Raw genomic sequence first — 12931 nt, 5'->3', positions numbered from 1 at the left:
TTTGTACGACAGGCATGTGCACCTATCTTGGATCCAAGGTAAGCGTAAGGTGCGGGAGGTGAACATCACGTGAAAGACTATGCCCTGGCCATGGGCAAGAGCACTAACACCGGGGTGCAGATTTATGAGCTCTAAATGCATCTCATGTGACATATACAACTCATAGGAAACTTGTACGACAATGTCGGAGTTGCCTAAAACTTAATGTCATCATGCCATATCTCAATCATTTCAACTAATACCATAACTCACCTGAACTTACCTGTGTGTTCCGCGTTCATCTTCGCACTTCAAAGCATTCATAATAATTTTGTGCAAGTAGTATACACATGGATATGCCATAACGCAAATCTAAAACTCAACCATATCATAGTATTTTCCAATATATGCATATATATATATATATATATATATATATATATATATATAATGTGGCGATAAATGCACAATCTATAACGCCCTACTCCCGAGTTATTTATTTTTGGAAATAATTATCGGGGATAAGTCCAACTAAACACTAGTTTAATTAACTATCATTACTTACGTTTCCTTATTTCAGTTTCTTGATTCCTTCCACATTGATTTATGACCAACATTCAATCACTAAAAACATAAGGTTAAATCTCATATTTTCACCAATTTCCTTCACATTGCTCAATTCCCAAACAACGTTTTTGTTTCAAATATTGTATGGCTGCATCTAACGTCTCGTTAGACTGCCTACGTACCATAAACAAGGATCAAACCATTCGTAGTTCACAATAGTATTTCAAAGCATTCACATTAATCATAAGTAATAATCGATTTATAAACATTTATAGAATTGTCTATCATATATATATATATATATATATATATATATATATATATAATACACGATAAAATGGAAAAGACCCACTCACCTAAGGTCCGTGCCACAACTCCCTAGCACGTATGTCAAGATATCATGAACCATCGTCGCTTGCGGCCAAGTCTAATTTGGCCGGGAAAAGCTCCAATTTTACTCAAACCCGCCGGAACCCTAGAAAATGGTGTGCTTCAATTTGACCTCCATACTCACTCCAATGCCTCGACCATTGCTTGGGCTTTGTTCTTGGGTTCTAGAGGAGTGTTTTGGTGATGCTAATCGAAGGTAAACGTTTCAGAATAAGGTGGATCACCGACGAATGCTCTTCGGACCCGTGGGTTTGTTCCTCACAAAATTAGTTCGAATCCCGCCCCTTTAAGGTTGAAAGTTGAAGGAGGAAGGCCGAATAATTGTTTGGGAATGGTGGATGGTCAGGAAACACCGGGTAGAGAGACAAAATTCCGTAGAAAACCAATGTGGTGACCGGGTCAGGTCGTGATCTTGCGTGAGGGATCCATGATCCCATGCCCCTCATCTCCTCTCCTTTCCCTTCTTTCTTCTTTTCCTGGTTAGTCAGTCTCATCTCTTCCTCCTCCCCAATTGGGCAACAGTCCTCCTTCTCTCTTCCCTCTTTCTTTTTCTGTTTCTTCCTCTTCTCCCTGACACACACCCACTCACCCAATGCATATATTTGTAATAATAATAATAAAAACATAGTGTAGAAATAATTAAAATAATATTTCATTCCAAATACCTTTGGGTTCGTAACTCAATAAAACTTTAACCGTAACTCCAAAATCACTTTTACCTGTGCATGCGCGGATGTAAGATCAAGCTCTATTCGAATATGTCAATAAACATGACAAAATATATGAGAATCACATACGTCCTAAAAAAATCATGATTTGCCCATAGGGCATTTCTGTCATTTCATGTATTAAAATTATAAAAACCATAATTTTTAGGGACGGGCTGTTACAATACTATACCCCTTAATTGATTTGTAGAGATTTCATGTAAAATGTTGATTCAATTCCCCCGAAATCTCATGGGGAGAGATGAAATTTGTAGATGCAAAAATACACTACGAAATCTCTCTAATTCCCTCTAATTCCTTAAATTTTTCAAATTCCTTAAAATCAAATTCTAATTGAATACACTTAGAATGTTATAACTTCTTTAAAATCTTAATTGAATATAACCAAATTTCTAAGGATTTTAATAAACTATCTTAAAATCCTGATTGAATAATATTGAATTTTAGAGAATCACTTAAAATCCTAATTGAATATCCCTAAATTCATTAAAAGAATTAAAATCTCTCAAAATCTCAATTGAATACATCCCAAGTCTCACTCGTTCGGACTAAATGCTTCACTAGGAGGTTTTAGTGAGACACCCCGAAAAATGGTGGACTTGTTTGCTTCGCACCTCATTTGAAACTAACATGCTTCTCTCAAAGATGCCCAGAAAACCAACCTAACACCAACCCACATGAATCTAATCTCAAAGATGCTAGCAGCATCGGAAATGCTTTAACTGACCAAAGGACCTCAAAAATCCCCAAAAAACCAACAAATTTTCACTATCGATTTCCTCATAAATTCCTGTAGGTTGTCCCTAGAAGCTTTGATTTCAGAATCCAAAATGCTCGAATTAATTGCAAAAGCTAGTTCAAACCAAGATTAACCAAGTTGCCCAAATCAACCTCATCGCCCAAATCAACCTCGGCACCAACTCCGACACAAGGTCCTTGGCATTTATCTAAATCCAGTTGCAGAAATGAAGAATTTTGATCTAGGTTTTTATCAAAAAGGTAATTTGAGCTTTTGTGAGAGAGAGAGAGAGAGAGAGAGAGAGAGAGAGAGAGAGAGGATGGTGGATGGAGTGCTTGTAGTTGTATCATTGAAGACGAAGACCAAAGGATAATGGAATGGAATAAAAAATGGCAAAAGTGGATTAAAATAAGAAGGACTAGATGATACTGGAATGAAATAAAAAAATGGCAATAGTGGATTAAATTGTAAAAGTGAACATAAAATAGCAAAATATTTTAGTCCAGACTTTAGTCATGACACTGCATCAAACACTTCACTAATCTTATCCTGCTTAGTCCAAGCCAAGCCAGTCCAACTTAGTCCCTAAAGCTAATCCAGTCCAAGATAGTTTGGTGCAACAAACGCATCCTTACTGTCCAAGTGCATCTCTATCCCTAAATTGAATATCCTAGACAAGATTAGTTGAAAGTCTTGAAAATATTGAAAAGTAATGTCAAGTGGAAGAACATGGTATTTATAGAATAAAATTATAATTTTTGAAATAATTTTTTAATAATTTAAATTTGTGCCTGACGTCACGATGATGTTAGCCTTGCATCATATAGCTCAGGCGTTGGACTAGTAGATTATTGTTTGACTTCTCCATCGTGCTCGCCTTGAGCCCAATTGCCCAAGTGGACTGGAGTGTTTTGGGGAGGCGGCGCCTCGAGAAGTGGGTGAAGGGGGGAGTGGATTGAGTTACCTATCCCCAAGGTAACGGTGGAGTAGCTCTCAATGGAAGTTGGAGAAAAGAAAATATGTTGAGTGAGATCATAGTTATGTTATAGGATTACACAAGATATGATATTTGATTGTCAACCTTGCATAATCCCAATTAATCAATCTTTAGAATCAGCTCGCAGGGGGTTACGGCTGGTCGATCGCTCATGGCTAGTTAATCGTAATGCCAAACGTCAACTTCTTACAAGATGCTTGTATTTGAAGTTCTAGGTTCGATTTTTCCTTCTTTTAGCATCTGTATGTACTGAACGTCTCTATATATAAATTAAATGTCAACCGTTCATAAACTAAACCACATTAAACTAATTGAAAAATGAAAACCAATGAAGGACAACTTTGTCATGTAATAAGTCATTAAACTAACAAAAAAGAAGTTTTGATGAATGTTTGTGACAAAACATAAAGTATATATATATATATATATATATATATATATATATATATATATATATAATTAAAGGTCAAGAACACACACAATTAACTAATTGAATTAAATTATGGTTTGAGTTTGGTCTCATAAAAATTTAGTTGACTCTCACCAAAAGAAAAGAAAAAAAACTTTTTTTTTGTCAAACAATAGATTTGTTAGATTAGAAACCGACGATGTTCGAATTCACGGTGTGGTGCAAGGACAACATTTTTCTCCACCACTATGGTAGAGGGCCACTTACACAAAAAAAAAAAAAAAAAAAAAAACTGGTTGACCTTATGTTTTTGGCTAAGTAGTTCAAGGGACATAGATTTGTTCACGATTTGTCAGTCTTGAATCCTGATTACTCACAACTATTTTATAAACAAAATTTTACAAGCTCAATTTACGATATACTAAAACGAAAACTAATGAAAATAGCTTGAAAATTTTAAGTTTTAATGATAAAGACAAAGTAAATGATAAAGTGAATAGTATCATGTTTGACTTTTTAGTATAAAAATTTGGTTTTTCGTTAAAGTAAATAGTACCAAAAACTTTTCATTAAAGTTCTCTGTACTAAAATGTTTTACATTAGCGTTGACCAAATAAAAAAAAGTGTTACATCACTAATTGTTCTCAAAATGTTTAATCTTGATGGGACTACGATTAATGAAGCGGAGGCGAGGGCTTTAAAAGAGGGTCCGGTTTATGCAAAGCGGAAGGGATTCAAGAAAATCATGGTGGAACGTGACTCTCATCTTATTATTTAGCCAGCCCAAGGCTATTGCGAGTTTCGCTAAAATCTCATTTATATAATTGAAGATTTCCTACGATTAGCATTGAACTTTACTGACATTTGGTGGAAGCACATTTTTAGAGAGACAAACTTTGTGACGGATATTTTTGCTCGTCAGGGTCTTCTCATCCAAAATAATCATTTATGGGATTTTTGTATCCTTTTTTGGCTAGAGCAGCCTTTGATTTGGACAATATGGGAGCTTTGCATTCATGGTTTCTCTCTTTAATGAAGTTTCTTTTATAGAAAAAAAAAAGGTGGATGTCAATGAAATTAATCCAATCTCCTATCCCTTCGTAAAGTTTTTTCAAAATTTTTAGAATTTAAAATCCGCAAAAACATAACTCAAGCTTAGCTACCTAAATATAATATGCTGATTAATGTGACAACCCGTTCCAAATTTTACGATTTTATAAATTTTTAAGGGTCGTTATTCATTATTCTATTCATTTTTTGTGGTTATTGTTATTTTTACTAAGTGGAAGAGTTAGAAAAATGAGGGAAAAAAATAAAAAGAAGAGAAGAAAGAGGAAGGCTGCCTGATGGTAGCGAAGTGGAGAGGGAGAGAAAGAGATGGGCATTGCCCAATCAATGAAGGAGGAGAGTGAGAGTGAAAAATGGAAGAGAAGAACCAAGAGGGAAAGGAGGGAGGTGTGGAGCACCCAACCCAGCCGACCCGTGCACCTAAAACAAAATCGGTTTCGACCTGGTTCCAATTCCAGCTAAATCCCACCATTTTTTCCGATGAAAGTCACCCATTCTTCACCTGGAAATTATCCCTTGACCTCCCCTCTTCCATTTCCACCCAAAATTATAAGGAATTTGGTTGAAGTTTGATGGAAAAACCACCATGGGTGCCGCGGTAATGGTTGCTCGAAATCCACCAAACCTGAAACAATTTCATTCAATTATCACTACCAATAGACTTCCCTTGAACTCCTGAACAAAGCCCAATAGGTTTTAGGGACAACGGAACGTCAAGGAGGAAGAATCGAAGCACACCCTTTATAGGGTTTCCGTCGGATTTTCATGAAATTGAGGTGTTTCCCGGCCAAATTGGCCTTGGCCACAGGTATGAAAGTTTCTCTACTCATTGAGATCTTCATGTTTGTAAAATTTGGTAATTTTTTAAAATAGTTGGATTTTCCAACGAGCTGTGGCGACCGACCGCCACCCACGGCTGCGCGCCGATGGTGTCTTTCTAAGTTCAATTAGAGGCCTTGAATTCATAGGTGATGTCTGTATGTCGTAATCTGATTAATTGAAGTTACATTCATTACGATACGTTATTTGGTAAAAATATGAATCGACGATCCGACCGTTGAATAGTCACCAAATTTTGATATGTTATAATGAATAATATTTCAGGATCATAGGAACCTACAGATCGGGAATCCGACTTATGGATCTTCTCGAATTGGATTTGTAAGTTTATAAAATAAATGTTAACCGCCACTTGGTTTTGGGCAATTGGCGGAGATCCGACCGGTGAATCGTAATGAAATTTTAGTATGTTATTCTAGAAGCATAATGTGAATCTTTGAAAGTTACGGATTGGAAATCTGATGTGCAGATTTTCCGGATCGAGTTATACAGAGTTGTAGACCCTACCGTCGATCTTTGGTCGACGATTGACTTATGGTCAATAAGTCTCAAACTATTTTAGAATGTCCTTAAGGATGTGCCTTATGTGAATTATGTATTTTATTGACAGGAATTCTGAGATGTGGTTCGATAATTGTTATAGGTGCCAATCGTTCGGGACGTTTCGATGTGCGAGCTGGAGAATCATAGCGTGGACTCCAAGTGAATGGATCTTTTCCTTTTTAACATATGTATATAATTGATTGTGCCACAAACTCTTCTAAATTGAGTTATGCATGTCATCTACAAATAATTATTGTGAATACGAATGGCTTGATCCCTGTTTAGGGTACATAGGCAGTCTAACAAGACGTTAGATGCAGCCATACAATAATTGAGACTAAATAATTGAGACAATAGCTCTGTTTGGGGAATTGAACAGTGTGAGGGAGATTGGTGCAAAATGTGAGATTTAACCTATGTTTTGATGGTTACATCTTGATTATAAATCAATGTGTAAAGAATCAAGGAATTGAAGTAAGGAAACGTAAGGAATGTTAGTTAATTAAACTAGTGTCTAATTGGTTTATCACTGATAATTATTCCCAAAAGTAAATGGTTCAAGAGTCGGGTGTCACTGTTATTGCGTTTTAAGCCATTTGTTTATGTGTTTATATATCTGGAAATATTATGATATGGTTGAAATTCAGATTTACATCATGATGTATCCATATGTATATTCCTTGCACATAATTATTGTGAACGCTCTGGAGGGCAAGAATGAACGCAGGACGTACAGGTAAGTATACAGTATTAGTTGAATTGATGGGGTTATGGTATGACTATAGTTATGCTTTAAGTAACTCCGACATGGTCATACAGGTTGCAATAGTAGGCAACTCCGACATTGTCGTACAGGTTGATTATGAGTCATACATGTGGTATTAGATGCATTTAAAGCTCATAAACCTGCACCCCGGTGTTAGTGCTCCTGCTCGTGGCTAGGGTACGGTTTTTCACGTAATGTTCACCTCCCGCACCATACGCTCACCTTGAATTCAAGGTAGGTGCATAGGCCTGTTGTACATACCACTATAGGTGGCTCCGACTCGTAGGTGACTCTTCACATGATTGTAGCACTTGAGCGTATTCATTTACACCCAGTCCTGTCGTACAGACCACTACAGTGGTTCCGACTCGTGTGCAGGAGTAGTGCTGTATAGGTCACTAGAGGTGACTCCAACTAGATATGTGATGAAATGCTACCATATGTTTATGATGAGATATGTGATGAAATGCTAGCATATATGTGATGACATATGATGAGATGCTAGCATATATTTGTGATGAGATATATGATGAGATGCTAGCATATATTTATGATGAGATATGTGATGAAATGCTAGCATATATGCGATGATATATGATGAGATGCTAGTGTGTGTGTGTATATATATATATATATATATGTGATGATATATGATGAGATGCTAGCATATATTTATGATGAGATATGTGATGCAATGCTAGCATATATGTGATGACATGTGATGAGATGCTATCATATATTTATGATGAGATATGTGATGAAATGCTAGCATAAATGTGATGATATGTGATGAAATGCTAGCATATATGTGATGATATATGATGAGATGCTAGCATATATTTATGATGATATATGTGATGAGATGCTAGCATATAAGGGATGAGATATTGATTCAACCATACATGATGGGTGGATCCAGCTAACATGCCATTTCCTATTGATTTATTTCACCTGGGTTACTCATTCCTGTTAAGATATTTGACGTAACATAACCGTAAGACTATCATTTTGGTTATGGTTTGATTTATAGTCATCCTATCATTTTCTGGGAAATTAAACAGGTATTGCGGCGAGGGGCTACTATCTTTGGTAGTTGGAATTGGTTTGAAGAGTTTTGTTTCACTCATTCACATTTTCTGTTTTTGTACCCCTCCAGGTTCTAGCAGCAGAGTTCCGTATTGACGAGGATTCGGGGCACTTCCTAGTGTAGGTGGCTTCTTTTGATGGTATAATCATTATTTTACCTTACTGTACTTTACTTATGCTCTGTATCACGCGTGAAATGGGTCCAGACCCGCTCACCGCACACTTGTGTACTTATGAAATTTTAGATTTTAATTTATTCACATTTTATACATTATTACACTTTATGGCTTCGTCACCTTCCAGGTGTCAGCCAGCACGACTCGATTCGAAGTCCCAGTGGACATTCTGGGTTGGGGGTGTCAATTAAACTTCACAATGATCAAGTTTCTTTTTTTCTTTTGAACAAAAGATATTAGTGTAAATTTTCAGAATTTAAAATCTGCGAAAACATAACTCAACCTTAGCTACCTAAGTATAATATGGTGATTAAACTTCAAATGATCAAGTTTCTTTTTTTCTTTTGAACAAAAGATATTTGTGTAAAATTTTCAGAATTTAAAATCCGCGAAAACATAACTCAAACTTAGCTACCTAAGTATAATATAGTGATTAAACTTCACAATGATCAAGTTTCTCTTTCTCTTTTGAACAAAATATATTAGTGTAAAATATTTAGAATGTAAAATCCACGGAAACATAACTCAAGCTTAGCTACTTAAGTATAATATGGTGATTAAACTTCAAATGATCAAGTTTCTTGTTTTCTTTTGAACAAAAGATATTTGTGTAAAATTTTCAGAATTTAAAATCCGCGAAAATCATAACTCAAGCTTAACTACCTAAGTATAATATGGTGATTAAACTTCACAATGATCAAGTTTCTTTTTTTCTTTTGAACAAAAGATATTAGTGTAAAATTTTCAGAATTTAAAATCCGCGAAAACATAACTCAAGCTTAGCTACCTAAGTATAATATGGTGATTAAACTTCAAATGATCAAGTTTCTTTTTTTCTTTTGAACAAAAGATATTTGTGTAAAATTTTCAGAATTTAAAATCCGCGAAAACATAACTCAAGCTTAGCTACCTAAGTATAATATGGTGATTAAACTTCACAATGATCAAGTTTCTCTTTTTCTTTTGAACAAAATATATTAGTGTAAAATTTTTAGAATTTAAAATCCACGGAAACATAACTCAAGCTTAGCTACTTAAGGATAATATGGTGATTAAACTTCAAATGATCAAGTTTCTTGTTTTCTTTTGAACAAAAGATATTTGTGTAAAATTTTCAGAATTTAAAATCTGCGAAAATCATAACTCAAGCTTAGCTACCTAAGTATAATATGGTGATTAAACTTCACAATGATCAAGTTTCTTTTTTTCTTTTGAACAAAAGATATTAGTGTAAAATTTTCAGAATTTAAAATCCACGAAAACATAACTCAAGCTTAGCTACCTAAGTATAATATGGTGATTAAACTTCAAATGATCAAGTTTCTTTTTTTCTATTGAACAAAAGATATTTGTGTAAACTTTTCAGAATTTAAAATCCGCCAAAACATAACTCAAGCTTAGCTACCTAAGTATAATATGGTGATTAAACTTCACAATGACCAAGTTTCTCTTTTTCTTTTGAACAAAAGATATTAGTGTAAAATTTTTAGAATTTAAAATCAACGAAAACATAACTCAAGCTTAGCTACTTAAGTATAATATGGTGATTAAACTTCAAATGATCAAGTTTCTTTTTTTCTTTTGAACAAAAGATACAACAACAACAACAACAAAGCCTTTTCCCACTAAGTGGGGTCGGCTATATGAATCCTAGAACGCCATTGCGCTCGGTTTTGTGTCATGTCCTCCGTTAGATCCAAGTACTCTAAGTCTTTTCTTAGAGTCTCTTCCAAAGTTTTCCTAGGTCTTCCTCTACCCCTTTGGCCCTGAACCTCTGTCCCGTAGTCACATCTTCGAACCGGAGCGTCAGTCGGCCTTCTTTGCACATGTCCAAATCATCGGAGCCGATTTTCTCTCATCTTTCCTACAATTTCGGCTACTCCTACTTTACCTCGGATATCCTCATTCCCAATCTTATCCTTTCTCGTGTGCCCACACATCCCACGAAGCATCCTCATCTCCGCTACACCCATTTTGTGTACGTGTTGATGCTTCACCGCCCAACATTCTGTGCCATACAACATCGCTGGCCTTATTGCCGTCCTATAAAATTTTCCCTTGAGCTTCAGTGGCCTACGACGGTCACACAACACGCCGGATGCACTCTTACACTTCATCCATCCAGCTCGTATTCTATGGTTGAGATCTCCATCTAATTCTCCGTTCTCTTGCAAGATAGATCCTAGGTAGCGAAAACGGTCGCTTTTTGTGATCTTCGCTAGATTGCTCCGGTCATTAGTGTGGATAAGTATATAAATGGATAGAGATAGGAAAGCAAACACAAGATGTACGTGGTTCACCCAGATTGGCTACGTCCACGGAATAGAAGAGTTCTCATTAATTGTGAAGGGTTTACACAAGTACATAGGTTCAAGCTCTCCTTTAGTGAGTACAAGTGAATGATTTAGTACAAATGACATTAGGAAATATTGTGGGAGAATGATCTCGTAATCACGAAACTTCTAAGTATCGGAGTGTGGTGTCGTCTTGACTTGCCTTATCTGTCTCATAGGTAGATGTGGCATCTTCTCTGGAAGTACTCTTCCTCCATCCAGGGGTGGTATCTTTAACTGGTGGAGATGCACAAGGTAATGTATCAATTTCACTTGAAGCTTACTTGTAGTCTCAGGCTTGGTCAAGCGCGATACAAACCATGTAGTAGGAGTCCCCCAAGTCGCCGAGCTAGGGGGTCTGCTGAAAGAGGTGACAGACAAGGTAAGCAATCAGAGCTCCGACTGATTGTTCACCTTCTCCCCATCTTGCAGCAGCATGAAGGATAAAGAGAAGAAAAATGAGAAGAGATGATATGAGATACTTTTGCTTTTGAAGAAGTAACTTTCCACATGCTTATTCTTGAACTGAGCTGGAGGGTTTTCTGGTTTCCTCCAGAGTATAAGGCCGACTGAAGAATTTGAGGGTCAAAACAAGTCCATCAAATCTAGAGTACGTTCCACCCTGCTGATATGGGATACTTTTGCTTTTGACAGAGTAATGGGTGTATCGGCACGTGTGCTGTTACGCTTATCTCCACATGCTTCCTTGTATCCTTCGCACTTGCCCTATCTGTTCCTCAAGTAGATACGGAATCTTCCCTGGAAACATAAGATGTTGAAGATGAGTACTCGAGAGCAATGCCAGGTAAGTAATCAGGTAAGGGGTTCCAGGCAGTCAGTTCCTGGCTGGAAGCTTGATCCAAGTGCTGACTGATTGCTCTCTTTCTCCTTGTCTTGCAGGTAAAAACAAGGCCAAAGGAAAAGACAGGGAAAAAGCATGATATGGGATACTCTTGCTTTTAACCTTGATGATATGAGATATTCTTGCTCTAGTATAGCTTGTTTGCAGAGGTATTATCGGGGGGAAAGAAAGCTGAATATTTCGAAAGGCTTCGTTGGGAGTGCCCTCTCAGATATGATGAAGGGTTGAGCATTTTTGCAGGTCTGCCTGTCCGTTGGGGATGGAGGTCGACATATATAGGAGTCTCCCTAACAACAGGTAGTAATGCTATTCATTTACCCTGCTTGGTCATAGCACGGTAGTGGGAGCTGCCAGTTTCACATGTTTTAACTCTGTCAGAGCACTTTGAAAAAGTGGTCTGTGGTATCTGGCTCTCGAGATTCGGAGAACGATGCCTCTTCGATTTTTGAGAAAGCAATCATGCTGGGGGTCTGGCTCTCGAGATTCGTAGAGCAGTGTCTCTTCGATTTTTGAGGAAGTAATCATGTTGGGAGTCTGGCTCTCGAGATTCGGAGGGCGGTGCCTCTTCGATTTTGGAGCAAGCAATCCTGTTGGGAGTGTTGTCTCGAATGTGAGTAAAGGTTGGGCATGTTTGCTAGTCTACCTTGCCACGAAGCACAAAGGTTGACACACAGAGACTTTCCAATTATCCAGCAATGGTACTGTTCCTTTACCCTCTCTTCGCTTTTGAGAAAGTAGTCATGTTGGGAGTCTGGCTCTCGAGATTCGGAGGACGGTGCCTCTTCGATTTTGGAGCAAGCAATCTTGTTGGGAGTGTTTTCTCGAAAGTGAGTAAAGGTTGGGCATGTTTGCTAGTCTACCTTGCCACGAAGCACAGAGGTTGACACACAGGGACTTTCCAATTATCCAGCAGTGGTACTGTTCCTTTACCCTTGTGGGTAATAATATGGTAGCTAGACCTTCAAAATTTATGTGTCTAAACTTTGTTAGTGATGTTTCTTTGCTATTCTTTTACCTTTCTTGGTCAGAGCGATGTAGTGGGAGCTGCAAGCTTCACGTGCTCAACTTTGGCAAAGTTATCTGTGGTACCCATGAGCTATTGTTGCGTGTGGGAAGTGGGTGATTGAACAGTAAGATTCATGTGCTTTCTACTTCACCAGAAGTCTTCGACAGAATGCCCATAATTTCTGCAAAGCTGAGTGTGCGTGTGACAGGTGCTGACAAGGCTAGAAAAGTAGGTGCCTCTTCGATTTCTGAGATCGGCCCTCGTGGTCTCTGAGCAGCCCAGCTTTTGAGAAAGCAAGCGCCTCTTCGATTGATTCGGATAACGATGCCTCATCGATTTTTGAGAAAGCAATCATGCTGGGGGTCTGGCTCTCGAAGATTCGGGGAGCAGTGTCTCTTCGATTTTTGAGAAAGTAATCACGTTGGGAGTCTGGCTCTCGAGA

This window comes from Malus domestica, chromosome 16, assembly GCF_042453785.1.
Source record: "Malus domestica chromosome 16, GDT2T_hap1".
Lineage (NCBI taxonomy): Eukaryota > Viridiplantae > Streptophyta > Magnoliopsida > Rosales > Rosaceae > Malus > Malus domestica.
The sequence above is the reverse complement of the archived record's forward strand: the minus strand, read 5'-3'. Positions refer to the sequence as shown.